The 19,570-nt window shown below is 48.8% G+C and overlaps 1 protein-coding gene across 1 annotated transcript in view; it reads right to left on the bottom strand.

The window, feature by feature from the left end:
* LOC119405455 (gamma-aminobutyric acid type B receptor subunit 2-like) overlaps positions 1 to 7,102 on the bottom strand; it is a 541,724-nt gene extending 534,622 nt beyond the window's left edge. Inside the window, 1 exon segment of the mRNA XM_049419414.1 lies at positions 6,915 to 7,102. The gene's annotated coding sequence lies outside the window, so the exon portion shown is untranslated.
* Positions 7,103 to 19,570: the final 12,468 nt, after the last annotated feature.

The following is a 19,570-nucleotide window of genomic DNA, read 5'->3' as shown; positions in this document are numbered from 1 at the left end:
AGGTCATTCCATTAATACCAACTTTCTGGCGCTGTATATGGCAACAGTGCATGGTTATTTCCTGCAATAAAGTGACGACTGTATCAAACAGGTCAGTAATGCCCAAGTGCTAGATTCGGCATTTTAGCGTCGTAAGGTGAAACACACTGCGTGCGGATTCGAACGTGGTAGAAGGGCCCTCTATGTAAGTTCGGGAACGCGAACATGCATCGTACCTGGTGACGTACAGTCAGCATCAAAAATTTCAGGACCAGGAGACACAAGAAAAAGCTGAATATCCCCGCTGCTTCGTTATGCAGCCCCGAATCTACAGATTTCCGGATTATTCTAAAACGCGCTAACATCTGCTGTGCAGGTCGACCGAATACAGTCACAGATTCCCGGGAAATTCAAAGTTTTCTCGGACCTAGCGGACTCCGAACTTTTGACGCCTACTGTACAAGTACCGCATGTCGGCACGACATAACTTGCCTAACCGCGCACACCCAGCATAAACCAATATCTGGTACGCCACGAACTGCTTCCCGTATACCGACCAGAGGTGCAACGCTTTACTGCAGGACAAGTAAAGGGTTTCTATTCTGTATAGAACCGGGGGCATACATTATCATCCTGACACACGAAAGACAACGCTGCGCAATATTGGGTTAATGTGACGGCGAATTCGGAAAATGTGGTACGGGCCACGTGACAGATTGCCGCGCTGTAAAGAAACGGTAAACGATTCTCTTTTCTCTCTACTCTCTTCTCAACCTGCTCGCTTTTCCGGGTGACGACCACTAGAGGAGTAGCGGGGTTCTTTATGGCTTTTTTTATATTGGCTTCCTTTCTTTTGCCTTTTTCTTCTTGAGGAGGCGTGTCTCGCGCTGCTACGTAGGCGAAGCCATCCCCGCCTTTACGACCAACCTCCTCCGCCCAAGGTGAACAGCCATAGACACTTCCGCTGTTTTCTTTCTCTAATTTTATCACTTCTTTTTAGTTTCTCGCATCGCTGTCTTCTTCACTCACCTGGCTCCCCCCTTACGACGTGTTACCTGTGCACGCTGGCAAGGATGGCTGTAAAACGCGCACTGTTGCGCTTACCCGGGGCGTAGTCGCACGCGCGCTATATAACATGGTCGTGACGTGCGCTCCGGGCGTTTCGCTCTGGAAGGCGTCGTAAAGAGGAGCCCTTTCGCCGCATTAACGAATCATTTCACGGCTTCTGCGCTGCCGCTGTGGGTTTCGAGGTTTGACGTCGTCGGCGCAGGTATACGGCGAGGCGGGGCTCCGGTGGCTGTAACGATAGAACCCTTCCCTCCATACTATTCAATAGACGACACTGTAATGCGATGGAAGACAGGTATTAAGAAGGGGCCGGGCACGAGAATTGGCTGTGATGATATAAGATAAGCAGGTTACGTAGCAGCGGTAGTAAAAACGAGCCTATTTGTTACTCGGAGCGTTCACCTGAATCCGATAGTGGCGGGTCGTGTTCGCTTGCAGATTGCCTATGGGGTTAGTCGAAACGCTAGCGACGTCGCGATGACGGCATATGGTGACGTCATCCGTGATGACTTTTTTTGCATCACTCGCGTTGACGTATAGACGCCGCCGACGGCCAGTTTTCGCGTTTGAGGAGGCGTCTAAGGCTCAGAGGCGTAGCAGGGGGGGGGGGGTTGAAACCCTTCCCCCGAAATGTTTCGATTTTGCATGTGCATATATACACGCACACATACAAACGCACGCACGAACATACAAGCATGATGGTTAAGCCCCCCCCCCCCTCCCCCGAAAAAAATTCCTGGCTACGCTTCTGCTAAGGCTTTGGCCTTAAAATTGGTTCTTCCTTAGGACACGTAAGCCCTTGTGCTCCTGCGTGTTTGCTGCCTGCACAAGGTAACTTTCTGCGTGGGCATCGCGGCCGTGGCCGCTGCTGCTTTCTCGATCTGTCGTCGCTCATGACGTCGGCGACTCGTACTTACAGTGCAAAAATCGAAGGACCACTCAACGGCGTTCACTCGTCTCGTACGGACATTCGCAATTCACAATTCATAAGAAGCCCCACTGGTGTTCTCGTATTTTTTCGCAAAACGATCCTCGTTGACTTACTATACACGTTGCTATTGCGTTTACCAACGCTATCGTTTTCTCGTACGTTATTATTAGGCAGTCGAGTTCCCTCTTTGGCGTCGTTCCATTGCGCAACTTTGGTGTTTTAGTTGCCGTACTACTGTTATTAACCCACCATTCGATCGCTACTATTGCGCCCCCGTTTCCGTCACGCCAAGTACTCATTTCCAGACGTTTCATAACACACAAGCCCCTTTGACATTCAACGGTTGGCGCCCGCTTCGTCGATAACCAATTCGAAAAAACAGCACTTCCTGTGTGCGTGAATTTGAAACAGCTTTAAAGCGGAACGATGTGCCCGTACGTGCACGATATGAAATGAAAGGTCAACCTGTAGTCAATATTACTCGCGTCTCGACGACCCGTTACTCTAAAACGCTGGCGTGCAGGACCTGCGTGAAAGACACGTTGCGGAGGTCCCATTGACTACACATCTTATTGGTAGAGGCCTCAAGCGCTCGCAGTAGACTAGAGCCGATGAAATTTGCTCGAAATATCTAATAATTGCTGGTTTTACACGTCAAAACCACGATATGGTTATGACGCATGCTGTGGTGGGGGACTCCAATTTGAGTTTATTCGTCTGTAGTTTTTTACCATGCACTGACATGGCGCGCAGTACACGGGCCTCTAGCATTTCGTCTCCTTTGAAGTCCGAGCGCCGCGGCCGGGATCGAACCCACGACTTTCGGGTGAGCAGCCGAGCATTGTAACCACTGTGCCACCGAGGCGGACAGTGTCCACAGGTTTTGTTTGGGGGTCTAACGATGATCGTGCATTAGACTACTTATTTTCTTTTCTGCCATTACAAAGCAGTTAACTTCTTTGACGAAGGGGAAACGCGATAAGGACAAAAAAAAATCAAGAAACGAGAAGGCAACCATGCCATGCGAGAAGAAGGATTGAGTGTAGCCACATTTTCTTATCATCACGCTCGATGCCAATAATTTGGCCCTTACAACTACGTCATAACATGCCTGAAGGCGACGTGCATCGTTTTCAGACCGGTAGAAACGTGATATTCTTGCCATACTTAATTGTTTTAGATGATACTTTGTTTTTTCGGAGATCGAGATGAGCGTCACTGATAGGGTACTAATTAAAATCCTCCGAAATGCGTAAGAAGAACCCTTCTCTAAAAACAGGCCTTCCGCACAAATCGGCGTTCGTACGATGCGCGCATGCGTTCACCGAGAACATATATAGCGCCGGCGTGTTTGGAGCCTTGGAAGCGCTAAACCTTTGTTTTGAGAACATCTGGCGCGATGCGTTTGTTTGCCTCTAGTCGGGGGGGACGTCATCGCGATACGGTTACTGCCGAAAATTAACGAAACCGGATAGCGAACGGCAGTGTTGTTTTATCGTCGTTGTTTTAGCTGCTTTCCCTAGCGATACGGCGCCATCGCATACGCGATAGCACTGGCGTGAGACGCATCGACCAATCATCCGATGCGTGCCTTGAGGCCCTTTCCGCAAACGCCATGGCTAGCTCAGGCTGGGTGATGACGGTGTACTTGTTGATGCACAGGGATTTGCTTCTGTCTTGAATTAAACAACACTGAAACGTCTGCATTTTCTGGGGAAGGTGCTCGAGCTGAAGACGTTGTATTACGGTGCTTCCTTATGGTGTCCTGATTTACCACTTCGATGCGTTAGATGGCACTGCGTCATGACATTTTCCTTTGGATAAATCAACTCATAGTCCCTATGCGCCTAAAATGGGGAATAGTGCTGCTAAATTTTCGTTAACACTGCATTCCGTGACAGCAAGCGCCTGTTGTTCACAGATGTTATAATTTTATGGTTAGCTGCAGCCGACTAAAATTCCTTGTTGCGAAAGCTGCAGCGGTTCTGTGCAGCACCACATGCTTGAGAGAGAGAGAGAGAGAGAAATAACTTTATTGGGTCCAGCGGTTTGGGCAACAGATCCCCGCCTAAACGGCGGCCAGTAGCCCTTGGGTCCTGGCGGCGTTTTCGGCCAGCTGGACGGCCCAGAGTTGCTCTTGCGGATCCGAGCTTACCACATGCTTAAGTGGCCAATAAGAAACTATGAGCCAGCGACAGTATCAGGAGCACACACAAATATTCAACCAAGGCCCTTTGACGCAAATACTTCAGGTCCCTAGCCTTGTCCATAAAAACAGCTGAAAGCTCTGAGCCTTCCGTCTGCGTATGTCGATTCCATGAGTTTTCTTCCCAAACCTCGAGTCTCCCTTTAAAAGAAAATGTGTGCTTTCGCGCGCGCGGGCTTTCATATTTTGCACCAACTGTCGAGACCCATTAAATTTATCGCTCAGGACACTGTTAACAAGACCTGCATCGTTTTTTACGCATTCCTCTGCGCACATTCTCCTAGGGCCTATCTTTTTCTTCTTCTTCTTTCCACTGCATTCCATTCCTTGCAAAGTAGCATGTGGGCGACTGTGCGCTGGCTGATCCCTCTGGTTTTCTGTAAATAGCTCTCTCTTCATATCTCCCTCTTTCTACAGCAGTCTTTCTGTTGGCCACTAACCTTAACCCTAACCGCACATCAATTAACGCGTGTTCTGCAATTGCAAGAAATAGCGTTGATACTTGAAAAACATTTGAAAGGACAGGGCGAACGCCTCAACTTCTTTTAAATGTATTTTATAAGTTGCTCACTATAGGCAGCATTATTTAACCAAGTCTGCCTGCAGTGATTAATCTTTGGCCCCAGAAACCATTATTATCATTCAACGCTTTCCAGGTTCTTGCTGCAAAGTTATCGACTCCACAAAAGTGCTTACACGAATACTTGACAAAGCAATAGGTTTAAGTATAAGTCGTTATCATCCAGAAAACGTTTAGACCGTAAATGGGTCAATCTATGAACTTTGAGGCTATTTTGCTTTACACTACGTGAGCACCAGCGGCACGTGGCGTGACGTTGCCTAACATAATTTAATCTAACCTAACATAGCCTAACCTCTATGTAGAACAGCCATCATCTTGTCATTTCATCGTTGAATCACGAGACGCGAAAATCACATTCGCCATTATGTCACTACGTCTGCCACTTCTATACACTTCCGCTCGGTTAGACTATTAGCCCAAGTTCATATTCCCAGGATTGATCGATTGATATGACGACTCTTGGTATTTCATTATCGTTTGTTGTGCTTATGGATACCAGAAAGCACCGCTCCATGGGGTCACGAAGTGCTAGCTCGAAGGGAGGGCAGTTCACTGTGACGCTGGTGGGAGGAGGTTAACTTCCTGGAGATAACGAGGTTGTCCCGCTGCCGGAGGCTTGAGTCTCTTTCGGAAGACGTTTGAGGCGCTGGCCAAACTGTCCCGTTCGCGCTTGAGAAGGACATAAAAGAACGTAACATGGAAGTCTATGACCTGATTATGATGCTTCGAATTGCATGTCGGCTCACAGTGAAGAGCGAGATTGAAGCCATTGGTTCGACAGTCATCGCCGGCGTAAGCGTGGGTACTCCGTGGGCAAGTTGCGGGTGATTCTAAGAACTGCCACTGCTTCTTACCACGTCCCAAAACGGTGGTTTCGGGACGTTAAACCCCAGATATTATTATTTAAGAAAAGATGCATCTAGGTGGTTGCAGCAGATAGAGGTAATTCGAAAGTGCATCGTCCTTTTGCTTGCAGGAGTTCATCGGGTACTGCGTTCTAAATAACGCAAGCCTTTTAGATATAAATGGTCGGAGCAAATGCTTGCACCAGCAGTAAAATCTAGGGGGCATAAATAGGAAGATACGTATACTATGATTTTAGTTGAGCGAACTGTACAGAACAAGCTTTTTATTTTATAGATTGCTTTTATTATTTTTTTGTATTCCTTTCGGAAATTGCGTGTTGCCCATGACAGCGAATCAGTATCGCGCGCGTAAAGCGCGTTTGATGGTAGACCGTGTAAAAGCGCACAGCATAGATACTTAGAAGATACGGATTTTGCTTTCAATATATTTGCTCGAAGATTCATACAAGTGGGACGTACAGGGAAAATGACGGCATTCCTTTGTAATATTCCTTTGAGGAAAAAAGCTACTCAGTGGTAGCTCAAACTATCTAGTTAATCTTAAACTAATCCTAACCAGCTATTCCTAAACCATATGAACACGAGTGTCTGGAAACGTCGCATTTATGGGAATATTCGCGCTGGTGTTTAGTTCGCATCGGCAGAAGTATCCCCACGCACGAAACATTGCACAAGTGCATCCAAGTCACGATAACGTTCGCGAATTCTGCGCCTAATGTGAAACTGGCCCTCTGGATGTGATACTCTCCCCGCGTCTTCCACGGGGCCTATGGCCGTTGCCGCAAAGCTTATCACGCGCGCCGCTTCGGTTCGCTTGGCGCTACAAGTTAAGCGAAGTTCTCGAATCTGTCGTCTGGGCCATTGCGGGGAACGTCGGTATCGACTTCTGTGCGAGTGTGAAAGTCTAAAAAAGAAAGGTGCTAGTCCGGGCTGCATGAAGATACGTGAGGCAGCCGTGGGGGTCCACATCCGAAGATTCTGGTAGCGTTGGCGAAGTCGGGAAGATCGACCCGGTAGCTTTCGTAAGCCACGAGTACGAAGGATAAAAAGGTACGACGGGGAGAAAAGTTCCTAGTCATGGCTGCATGAAGATACATCAGGCAGCCGTGGAAGTCCGCATCCGAAGATTCTCGCACGGGTAGCGTTGTCGAATCGAGGTAGACCGACCCGGTAGCTTTCGTAAGCCACGAGTTCGAAGAAAAAGAGAGGTTCGACGGGAGTAAAAAAAAAAAGGAGGGATTTAGGGAAAATACTGGGGGGGCGACCCGGCGCCCCACTGACCTGAGTGTCGTTCCAGATGATGTCGAGCCTGTAGCCCGGCAAGAAGTGCGGACTGCTGTTGATGTGTCGCAGCGCCAGGTTGACCGCGGGCACGACTCCGCGGCCGATGGCGCCCTCGCTCAGGTTCAACGTCGTCGGGAAGAATCCCGCGATGAGCAACTCTTCGGGCTCATCCTCGGGAGAAGACGGTGACGACGACGACGACGTGCCGGGCTGGTAGAGGTGGTGCAGCGCTCTTTCCTCGCGCTCCGCTTCGGCGTCTTCGTCGACGTCCTCGACTCGTGCGGTGAGGGACGATGCGGCCGTCCACCGGCCGCCCAGCACGAACAGCAGCAGAAGCAGCGGAACGACGGGGGGCCGGAGGAGGAACGGCGGCACCAGTGCGGCGCGCATTCCCCGACCCGGCGCGCGCACCGGCACAGCGACGCCGCGCACTGCGGCGCCTCGGACGGCGGTGCCCGGACCCCGGCGCCGCCAGGGGCCGCCACGTGGTGAAAAAATGTGAAGGACGGGAAGGTTTTCGCGCGCCCCGGGCCCGGGCCCCGAACGTCGCTCCTCCCCCTTTTTTTTCTTTCTTTGGTTGTTGCCTCTTAACGTCGGCACTCCGTTGAGCGCGGCTTGCGCCACTGTATCGCCGCCGGCCGGCGGCCGCCGGATGCTTTGCCACCTCGTATCCCGTTTTCAAAGGCGACATGCTTAGTACACCCAAGAGCAAAAGCTCGCGGGACTTTGGCTCCCCAACAAAGGAGAATTCATGCTCTATTAGTGCGCAATGCTTCTAATCTAGCTGGTATCCGTCACGGTTGTCTCCTGGTTACGGTGTTCGACTGCTGACCCGAAGGTCGTGGGATCGAATCCCGGCCGCGGCAGCCGCGTTTTCTATGGAGGCGAAAACGCTTGAGGCCCGTGCACTTAGCTTTAGTGCACGTTCAAGGGAGACTAAAGAGAAAAAAAATCACAGCATATCCACGGAGTGAATGATGATGAGTGGGCGAAGCTGCGGAGGTTCATCGGTAAACCGTGAATCTTCCGTGAATTCTGCCCAGTACATCATCACCGACGTGAGATCGGGCGCGTTTATACTAAAGGTTCGATGAGTTATGACGACTTACAGCTCACTTTAATTTTACATGTACGCTGTGAATTTTCATTGTTTAGAAAACCATTGCTTTAGAAAAATCTGGCGTCTTTCGTTAAGCAGCTGGCGTTTTTTCGTTTTGCTTTAGAAACATCTGGCGTTCTTTCGTTTTGCTTTTACAAAACATCTGGCGTCTTTCGTTGGTTTATTTCATCAATCAACGGCGTTTTGAACAAAATTTTTATTGTTTAATCACGCACAGGGGAAATCTCACCAGGCACTACCTTGGAGGTAAACAATGGCTGCTAATGGGAATGAGAGACAGAAGAAGTCGGCTTTTAGCTAACATTTACACTTCTACTTCTACTAACGTTTCCTACTGGAACATGCCAATGGCTGCTAATGGGGAATGAGAGACAGAAGAATTCGGCTTTTAGTTAACGCGCACGCTGCGAATTTTTTATTGTTCAACAACGCACAGGAAAAATCTCCCACCGGCACCACCTTGGAGGTCAAAGCGTAAGACTGGTTACGCACTACGACTACGACTACGAGGGACGAACGGGTGCCGCCTTAAGGAGCTTCGCCCCTAAAAGAATTTTTCTATTTTTTCATAAAAGATTAATCTTTCACAATTTCAAGATCACCACGCTTGCCGCGAGAAGACGCTTGTCTATTGAAACTATTCTTGCATGTCGTCGACAGAAGACATCGCAGCTGAAGGCGACGAAGGCACTTCTGAGCAGTGTTGGCGGTAACGCGTTGCAAGTAACGGCGTTACCGGTAACGCGTTACTTTTTTCGGTAACTTAGTAACGTACTTGTTATCATTTCAGAACTGTAACGCGTAACGTACTTACGTTAACATTTTTCGGTAACGCGAGGTGTCCCGTTACTCGTTACTTTTTTTTCCAGTTATCCTGGGAGTTTTACACAAAACTCCGTCTCGCCACTTTCACAGCGCTTGTTTCACAGCGCTTTAGCTCCTGTTACAAGTTGAAACATAGCTATTTCAGTTGAGCGAACTTTCACTTTAACGAACTTTTTTATGAGATCCCTTGGAGTTCTTTCAAGTGAAGTTTCACTGTATTTTGAACCCTGGTGAGATTCTACGGTTCTGCTACGCAATATTACATGCCTAAAGGAGGCTCCTGCCACTACATGACATTCTTATAGCGTTTTTTTACGAAGCAGTTTCAAGCACTGGCGTGGTTCCGGGGTAGAACACCTGCTTGCCACGCAGAAGCCCTGTACCTGGCGACAGCTTTTAGTGGAAGCACAGCCAAGGCTGCGGAACCGAAGCACACACTTTTCACTACGCTGCTGCATATGTAGTCCGCGAACGGTAGCTTGTGTCGACTACGTAGCATAAAAGGAAACACAAAAAGAAAAGAAATAGGCATTATGCTCAAGACTTATTGCATTGCAAGTAAGAACACTTATCCGTGAAGGATTTTCGTTTTTCGCTGTTTCTAGATGTCTGGCTATCTGGCGTCGATTTTACGTTTTCCCAGCGCCTGTAAGCAATCACCTGCAAAACGGACTACTTGGCGTAGTAACACACGTGCAGAAGCTTCGCCCACGTTGCTTTGGCTGTGCTGCCACAGAAAGCTGTCGCCAGGTATAGGTTCAATTCCCGCTCGGACCAAAGATTTTTTAGTATTTATTTATTTGCACCTATCTCAAATTTTCGCTCACAGGCAACGTCGATTTTTCACTAACAACGGACGACGCCGACAACGGAATTTCTGCGAAACGAGCTCTTTAACGCTGTCGCGTTAAAAATTGCGCAGCTTGCACTGAGTCGCGCAATGCTGGGGCGCAAGAGAGCTGGTCGGCACTCGGATCGTCCTGGTTTGACTAGGCACACGAGCGCCCGCTTGCGTGATGATGGTCGTTTCTCGTCTACATCGCGAAACGGCCAAGCGGCGGGCATCACAGCCCCTGCTTGTCAAACCGATACCAAAGCACCAAAGGGTGCTACAGCCATACCCTATCCAGCGCCTCCTACAGAGGAGGTGTTGCCCTACCAGGCGGCCAGAATGACGACATTGTTTGCGACAATAGTCGAAGCGGTGTTATTTCTTCTGCGCTCGGCAGCCCAGGTGCGCCGTGCGTGCTATAATGCAATGAGCCCGCATACCCACGTAGCGAAGTGGATCGATGGTTGACGTAACGATGATCGTTCATTTTGGACGTCTCGGAAGAGCATGGCGGTTGCGCTTTCGGCGTCTCGTTTTCGCCGGCAAAAACTAGTCAGATTTCGTCAACTTGAAAAAAATTAGCTCAAAACGCTTTTTCGATATCTCAAAGCAGCAATGGGATCAGCTCACCAAGAACTTCAATTTTCCCATTTGACCCCACCGCCTGTTTCCTCTTATTCAAAAGAAGCTAATTATATTAATGTCTGTAACAACTGCACTAGTTAATGTAAGTATTTATCGTTATGCGTCAGCCGCTACTGAAAAAAGTAATGCGAAAGGTAGCGACCAAATATCAGTTCCCTTATTCTGAAGATTTTCTTACGCATCACTTCAAACGTCCTGCATTTTTATAAGCACATTCACCGCGGTGGTGCTTCGCACTGCAGCCGACATCAGCAGATAGTAAGCCAATACTAACTAACACTACCCAGAGAAGACACACACAGTGCAGTGAATGGCCTCCCAGGTGAGGTCACTCGAAATTCCGCGGCGCGTCCCAGGGCCCCACAGCTCAGATAGACCGATTGTTCCCACGGGGCTTTGAATCTGCGTGATTTTGCAGTGAGGCTGTGTGTGACTAGGACATCGGGATTTCACCTTTTCCGTCGACAGAAAACCATTCCATGAATGGGAGCGAAAAGTGCCTGTCTCCATTGAAATTAAGCAAGCAAGACGAAATGATTTTTCTCAGTTCTATGAACTGCAAAGCTGATTACAAGATGAAAGCTTCAATTCACGACGAAAGTGTTCACCTTTGGCTCGAATATTCTTGGTTTCTTTCTCCTCAGAAATCAGCCTCGGTAATCAAGGTTTCGTCCGGAAACCGGGAACACAAAGACGGTCTTTCACCAGTATCTCTATACTCAATGTCTCTTCGTGACGGCACAATTGTAATGAATTGTTTTGTTGGGCAAGGGCAATTGGAGGCTGCCCTGATTCTTGACTCGGGCGTCGGCGGTCGTGTTCTCTGGTGATTTCCTTGCGTTAACTTTATGCTTCGTCACTGTGCAGAAGCGGATCGCTCCTCGGGCGTTCTCAAAATGAGTGGTCGTCCCATACTTTCCACGCACTACCGCCACAACGCAGCGCCTAGACTCGACTGACGCGACGAAACACGCACGAAAGGTGCATCACTTCACTTGAGTTTTCTGCACAGCCTCCGAGATCGGACCACCGGTTCCACTGCCTCCGCAATAGGCCTACATTTGACCGAGCGGGACGTCAGTTGATAATGTCATGGTGTGACGTGACGATGACGTTATCATGGCATCATCTGTGACGTAATGGTGTCACACGATGACGCCATCGCTTCGTCCGAGAAGGTCATGTGGGTCTTTTTTCTGCTCGCGGGCGAACGCCATAAAAATCGTTCCTCTTGCAGCTTGAAGAGCTCTTCGTGGTGAGCAGCTTACTGCAGTCCCATCGTAGAATATTCATAGTTCTAAGTCATTAACCTGGTTTTTCTAAACGCAGATGATAAGACGCTTTCAAACATCGCGAAGTACGTAACGATCACCGCATGCGTGGTGGAAAGTGTTTCTCGTGCGAAGAAGAACCGACGTAGAAACCAACTTCGTTAGTGTTGTGGCAGTGCTCTGGGAAGGCTACTCCTAAGGACTGCGGAAGAAGGAAGAGCGTGAACATAATGGTGCAGCGCATTTGGCTTTCTTTCTGTCAATCATTTCATGCAGTCGTATTCGTTGCAGACGAATACGATCTCATGAATGCGCTGCAGTGGTCTTGCGTAGAGGTCTCAGACGAATTCGTTGCAGTGTTCTCATTGACTATACGGCACCTTAGTGGCAGGCGGCACGCGCACGAAGTAGACTAGAACCGTAGAAATTTGCTCGAACAATATAATAATTGGTGGTTTTACGTGCCAAAACCACGAGATGTGGTTATGAGACACGTCGTAGTGAAAACCTCCGGAAATTTTGACCTCCTGGTGCCCTTTAAGGCGCATTGTCATCGCGCATACGAGGGCCTCTAGCATTTCGCCCCTATCGAGATGCGATCGCAGCGACCGGGATCGAGCCTGCGACCATCGGTTAACACCGAGACCGATTTTTCCGCCACGCGAAAGCGGATCGCCTTTCCGCTTCACGGGAAGCCGTACTTTGGCTGCGCTAGCTTAAACCACGTGATGTTAACAACGGCCGGCCGCAAGTTCAACATGCCGGTCAGGGCGTCGGCGGTGGCTCGCAACGGCAGTACGACAAAACTCACAGCCTCGACAAGGACGCGTTCCTCGAAAGCACGGTCTGGATTAAGATTGCCGAGAAGACTGGAATTCGCAGAAGGTGAAGCAGCAGTGAATCGGCGCGCCCCAACCTATCTCGCTTTTGCACAGCCGGCTGAATCCGCCGCCGCCGCCGCTGCTGGCGTGCCCGCATATGTAGCTTCTGCTGGTGTATCTTTCGAAACAGCGGTTTGAAAAGATGAAAGCTTTTTCTTTATCCTGTTTTGCGTTCATTACTTGAATTCGGTAAGAAATTAAATGGTCATGAAAGAGGCAAAATAGAAGAATTCATCGAAGTGGCGAAGGCGGCGGCGGCGGCGACGGCATGCAGGAGGGGCAGAACAAACGTGAATATTTTCGACGCGAGCGAGCATGGTTTTCCGGCCGCTGTGGCGTTTTCGCTTTCTCTTCGCTTCTCAAGCGTGAATGTGCCGTAACTGCCGTCCTCCGCGTCGACAAGAGAAGGCTACGAATAACCAATGAAATCGCTCTGCTTTTAACTTCTCTCGCATTCAAAGCCGTGACATCAACGTCGCTCAAATGAAGCGCATAACAAACCCTGGCTGCCTTCCTTTGAGCTGGCGACATACCCGGACAGTATTGAGTCTTCTGCTCGGCCGCCATCTTGATTAGACGGCAAGGTAGCCTGCATCGTATTTGTCTCCGATGCTGCCTTCGTCAAGCTGTCTATTTTTTTGGCGGCTGCTTGAGAATTGGAATGAGAATTGGCCGGTGTCCGCTTAGCTGTCTATTTAGCCGTCCACGGTGAGTATTGGAACACACGCATGGTCAGCATTACAAACTCCTTTAGGCCCGCACGCCGCGTGGAGTCCGAAAAGAAAACTGTACGAAATGTAACCCAATTCCTATAGGGATGAAAAGTTTGTGAACACGGAGTGCCGCTGGAGCCGACGTTTCGGCAAGCGGACTTGTCTTCAAGGCTGCAACTGTTTCAATGCTGCAACTGCTTGTCGAAACGTCGGTCAGCTCCAGCGACAACCCGTGTGTTCGCGAATTTTTCATCTCTTCAAGCTTCCATCTTTCCCTCAACTTTTACCTTTTTTTTCAATTTCTATAAGTATGACGTGGCAATTTTGTTGAAAGTCTGCTCCGCGTTGGTCTAGTGGTTATATGGTGCTTGACTGCTGACCCGAAGGTCGCTGGGTCGAATCACTGCCGCGGCGGCCACATTTCGATGAAGACGAAAGGCGAGAGGCCCATGGGCTGTGTGATGTCAGTGCACGTTAAAGAACCCTAGACCGTCGAAATTTACGGAGCCCTCCACTACGGTGTCTCTCATATCATGGCTTCGGCACGTAAAACACCAACAGTTATTATTACTGTTCCGCTTTGCGCTTGGAACAGACAGACGAGCTCGGCCAATGCAAACGTGTCGACGAAGATCTCGCGACGGTGCTCCACGAACGCAATGACGGAAGATGCGCGAGAGGGGGAAAAATGATGACGGGGCATAATGATGACGGGGCACCAACCTTATCTGACCGGTTGCCTAGGCAACGGCTGGGCAGTTGAAGCCACAAAACGTTGTCGAGACGTGGCCGCGGACGCCCCGGCAGCAGCTACGGTGAGCGGAACGTAATTTTGTGTATTCCGAAAAGCCGAGAGTTTCTTTTTCCATGCGAAGTCGCCTACTTTAAATATTTAAATATCTAATTTTATTACTTTGTTGAAAGCTGGTGGGCGTTAATTTCGCGGAGAGATGTTGACAAATATTTCGTTCTCCGTTCTGAATTTGCGTCTGAGGCAGATAACTAATGCTACAGTAATTTCCACTGCCCGTTGAGGCTGCCCTCATTTACGTGCCTGTTTTCGCTTGACACTTCCTTATTAAGGCGAAAGCCTTGGATGTCTCACCAGACGCGAAAATTGACCGTCGGCGTCGGCGGCGTCGGCGGCGTCGGCGGCGTCAACGTCGCGAGGAGTCGACGGCAGCACAAGTGGTGCAAAAAAAAAAAAAAAATCATCACGCGATCACGTCAACGTAGGATGCCTTCATGACGTCATAGCGCGCCAAAATTTGTGATGTCGTCATGACGTCACGTTGACGTCACATAGCTAGCCGCAACATGACGACGTCTTTACATGACATCGTCGCTTGGTCTAAGGGGGGCCGATCACGGAGGCAATGCAAAACCACGTTAAGTGCGGAAAGCTTTCGTAGGCGGGCGGAGAAAATCAGTATGTCGACTGAGGCGAAAAAGAAGATGGTTTTTACCGTCGAGTTGTCTTACGAGAATGCCCAACGAATCCTTGTGAGTTTGGTTCCTTTAGACAAGCTACGCACTTCTTGCTTCAATTTAGGCAAACCGCAACTTTTGTTTCGTTATGCAGCCCTGTCTTTTTTGTTTTAGTTCTTTTAAAACATTTAAGGGGGGTTCGCTACTGAATCATCCCCTGCGTGCATTCGGTGATATACCATTTCTGTGTTTCAATGCATACTACAATGCGACTGTGCGCCCTGTAAGACAGAATATTTCTCTGTCCTTCGTAAACTCTTGGTCACTCACGCGCTGGTCCTTTTCGAACGGTGCAAAACCCGTACACTAAATGAAGCTTTGCGTTTAACTCACTCAAAACAAGCTTCAATGTTCACTCGATTTACGCAATGCACTGTTTAATGTTCACTATTTCTTTAGTGTATGAATCGGGTATTTAGAGCGCGGCAATTAGGAGAGCCCTAATTTGCATCTGCCCAACATCTTATGTGTGAACATTTCGGCCTCGTGAAGATTTATGTTGTGTTAACTGTCACGTTGCGTCAATATTTACATTGCATTACTGAGACTAAGTGTGTGGATTTTCGGGATGGTTGACAACTTTACGACAATCACTGCATTGTTAAAGAAGAGGACTAGTCGGCGCCACGCACAGCCACTAACCTTTTTCAAGTACATATATTTATAGAAAATTCGCCGATGGAAATCTAACACGAGTCTGCTTTTCGGGTTCAAATAGTGCAATTGACTTATTGACGACATTGCGGCTCATATTCTGTTCACCTACACGGCGCGATGGGGCTTAGTCTAAAACCGGCATTTAGTTTCTACGGCAGCGCCGTAGAACTGTATCGTGCATTTAGATCATGGAACAGTGTTAGTAATTATGTACGCACAGCACAGCTCTTACCCTGTTAGACGCTATCCTCTATCGGACGTTCTGGTTACTGGTTTCCAGTAACCTTGGAGCCGGACATTGCAAGCTTTCATTAACATCATGGATTCGATTCTGTTTGAGACAATCGCAGATGAACCGAGTTCTGAAACAGTTCTCGGTGTGTGAACTACTGGGCATGCGCGGTGGAGGCAGCTGCGCGTGCGCACGTATCACTCATTCCCTCTTTCCTTCTCCTTTTTTTCCATTACTCTCTTCCCCTACACCGTGTAGGGTAGCAAACCGAGTGCTACCTGGTTTGCATTTCCGTTGCCTTTCTCCGAGGGGGATCATTTGGGGGAACCATGTGTATTATATTATGAGGCAGCGTTCAGATTTCCTAAATTGGTCTGAGACAGAAGTCCATTATGTGTTTGCTGTACCTAAACGCATCTTTACGTACGCGCACTAATCATCCACAGCCGTACTACGCGTATATATCGGCGCCTGCGGCCACGCGCACATCTCCAGTATTCACGTAAAGAAGGTTGCCCTCCATGTCCTCACGCAGCTGTCAATCAGGGGCGTTTTCGTTCAGACTGCCCAGAAGTCGCTACGTGCACTTATCTGCAAAACCACGAACATTATACATTTACGATTAAATTAGGCAGTATCTACGTTTCACAGATAAATCATGCGATGTTGAAACCCATTTAATTAATACAGCGTTCTTTTTTTTTTTTAAGCGAAAGCCTTACATGCCTCACTAAACGCCAAAAGCGAACGTCGCCGCCTGCGTCCCGCGTCGTCGTCGGGAAAGAGTGGTGCGAAAAATCATCATCACGTGATGACGTCACCATATGACGTCATCATGACGTCACAAATCGCAATAATTGTGGAGTCATCATGACGTCACAAATTCTGAAAGTGACGTCATCTGACGTAACGCAACATAATGCCGTTGTAGCGCCCTTCTTTGGGCGGCGAGCAAAACTGGAGAGCACGCGACCTGAAGAGAAGAAAATAGAGACGGCGCTTCGCAGTGGCACGTGAAGCCACGGCTCGTGTTCCCTGCTGGCGTCGATTCTGGTTCGGCCGCCTCGTTCCCTCGTTCTTGTGGCGTAAGCCTACACCGTCTTCACACGACATCGTAGCTTGGTCGAGGGTTGGCTGATCACGGAGGCAGTGCAAAACCATGGTGAGGTGCCTGCGATCGTAGAGGCAATGCGAAACCACGCTAGGTGCACAAAGCTTTCGCAGGGTGGCGGGACAGGATAAATACATCTAGGGAGCCTACGTGACCAGTCTTTCACGTAGGCTCCCTAACACATCGACTGAAAAGGAAAAGAAGATGGCTTTCGCCGTCGAGTCGTCTTAGGTGAATGCACAAGGGACCCTGTGATTATTTGTTCGTATTTGTTCGTGGCACTTCAGTGTATACGTATATTGTAGCTTCCTGGTTAACAATATGACAATAGCGAGTTTCACTACTACGTGCCTTGCGTCCTTAATGGCGCTGCGTATCCAAGAACACTACATTTCACATAGTGAGCATGAAGTAGAAGTTTCGCGCATGCGCACTGTGCGACGTATGGTGTTCCTACGCGGGCAACGTCATTTGGAACGCAATGTAGGCAGTACTAAAAGTCTATAATTTCTGCAGTTTTACGTGCCAAAACGCGCGATATGATGGCGACGCAGGTCGTAGTGAGGAACTCTGCACTAATTTCGACCTCCTGGGATTGTTCAGCGCTTAACTGAATCTAAGCACAGAGGTGTTTCTTTGCATTTAACTCCCATCGAAATGCAGCCGCCGCGGCCGGTAGCCGAACCTGCGTCCTCGAGATTCATTGCCCAACTCATAGCCTACGCGAAAAATTAAACGAGGCACGATGCGAGGGAACACATAAAAGCGCTATCTATGCCCCCACGTTTCGTCCTTCGTTCATTTTTTCGCGCTGGTAATGTCTAGTGCAGTGAATTACGAACTCGCCCAAACCTTAGCGTTAATAAGTTTCTCGAGCTTAGCAACGCGACGCCTAACCTGCAAGCCACCACGGCGGGTATGGGCGATTCGATAACACTAATGATAACGTAGCGAGGCATTTTGTCCGTTGCTGTACCAAATGGTCTGTTGAACTGCACTGAATTATTAAGGTTAGCCCTAAACCGTGGTGACGATATTTCTGCCGCTATACTCTACAGATGGGCAACCCCTATAAAGAGTATACGGCACAATCTCGGACGTAATGAACGAAGTTACATTAATTTGCTCTTCGATCATTGCTGTCAAGTGGCAAAAGGAAATGAGTACAGCTTGGAGACCATCTTCGAATGAATAAGTTACGAAAAAAATGTGCGCAGCATGATCTAAGTCGTGCAAGGCTGGGCGCAGCAAAGCCGGTGGGAAGCTAGCTGGTCCTGGCTTGGCTAGGCTTTGACCCTCTCACCTCTCTCTTTCCCATTCCTTGCTATACTATACTATGCACGTCTATGCTTGCTCTCTTCTTTTTTCAATTTTTCTGTGTCTATCTCTTTCTATCTCTTTCTCTGTCTATCTCTTTCATCGTCTATCTTTTCTCTTTCTTCCCTCTTTCCCATTTATTTCTATATTCCTCTTTCTTTCTATCGGTTCATTTCTCTCTCTCTCTCTCTGTGCTCGTTCTCCTCTCCTTTTTCTACTCCTCACCGTCACTTCCCTTTGCGACCCCCTTGCTGTACTATACTGTGAGAGGCTATGCATGCTATGCTCTGCTAGCGTGCCTGGATAGCCGAATGGCTACGACGCTCGCCTTCGGATCGTGAGTACGCGGGTTCGAATCTCGCATCACCAAGAAATTTATTCCGCCAAGAATTTCTCTCTTTCTTTCTTTCTTTCTTTCTTTCTTTCTCTCTTTCTTTCTTTCCTTCTTTCGGTCCTCGCTCTCGCACCCATCAGAGTTATTGCATGTTATGCCGCACAAATCGGCGCTACTGTTCTGAGGCCAAAGTAGAAGAGGAGAAGAGAACGCGTGCCGGTCTCGCGGAGCAGGTGGGGCGCAGCTGTGGCATTAGCGGTTGCAAGGCGACACGAGGCGCTCCGATGGGTTTTTTTGTACACACCAAAGTTTTTACGAACGGCTAAAACAGTTTCGCTGTTACGAAAAACATCCTTTAATATCTAGGGGAACTGATGTTTCACGTTCGAAACGCCCGAGAAACCGAAAATGAAGCGAAGATGCCGCGACGTACGGTCAGATTGCTGCGACGAGTTAGGCGCCTCCACTAAAACCTCTCCGTGGATCGTGCGCTCTATACCTGCGTGGCCCGGAAACGCCGGGTGGCTTATCTGCATAAACAGTGCAAGACGGGAAGCGCTCGTCCATCACGCCTACGATGTAGTACGTAAGCCTTCGATTATCTCGGAATGCGTGCACCCGTGCCAGGTTAGACGTTCCGGAACCGCACAAGTGTTCAGGTCGCCTTGACACACATAGAAACCAGTAAGGATTAGAAGCACAAGCGAAGGACATAAAGGACGCCGGGGTTCGTCCTGTCTTGTCGTTTTATTCGCTGTTTTATGACACTTTTCCTTTTTTTTACACTTTCTTTTTTTTTCCATAAGCGACTGAAGTGACGGATATATAATTTTCGATTAACCCGGCCCCTTACACTACCGGAAAAGCAAGGGTAAAAGATAAACGCTTGGTCGCGGTTATAGTGAAGCATAATTCATTGGAAGATGCATTTCTGTCAATTTTCAATTATAGACTAATTACCAGAATAGACAAAACGAGGCATTTATTGTTTGCAATTTTTTATAGTTTGCTCGTAGCCGTTACACACTCGCCGTCATGACTACGAATGGCGCTGACTAACACTCCCAGGTCTGCATGCACATAAATACCCCATAAAGTGTATGAGGGGTCGACCGATGCGTAGTTCAATTGGCAGGATTACCGGGCGCGTAATCCAAAGGTTGCAAGTTCGGTCCCTGCCAGCGGCAAGTTGTCTTTCCATCCACTTTGCTTCTTTCACATCTATAT

Source organism: Rhipicephalus sanguineus, chromosome 9, assembly GCF_013339695.2.
Source record: "Rhipicephalus sanguineus isolate Rsan-2018 chromosome 9, BIME_Rsan_1.4, whole genome shotgun sequence".
Taxonomy (NCBI): Eukaryota; Metazoa; Arthropoda; class Arachnida; order Ixodida; family Ixodidae; genus Rhipicephalus; species Rhipicephalus sanguineus.
This window is presented reverse-complemented; position numbering and strand designations above follow the sequence as displayed.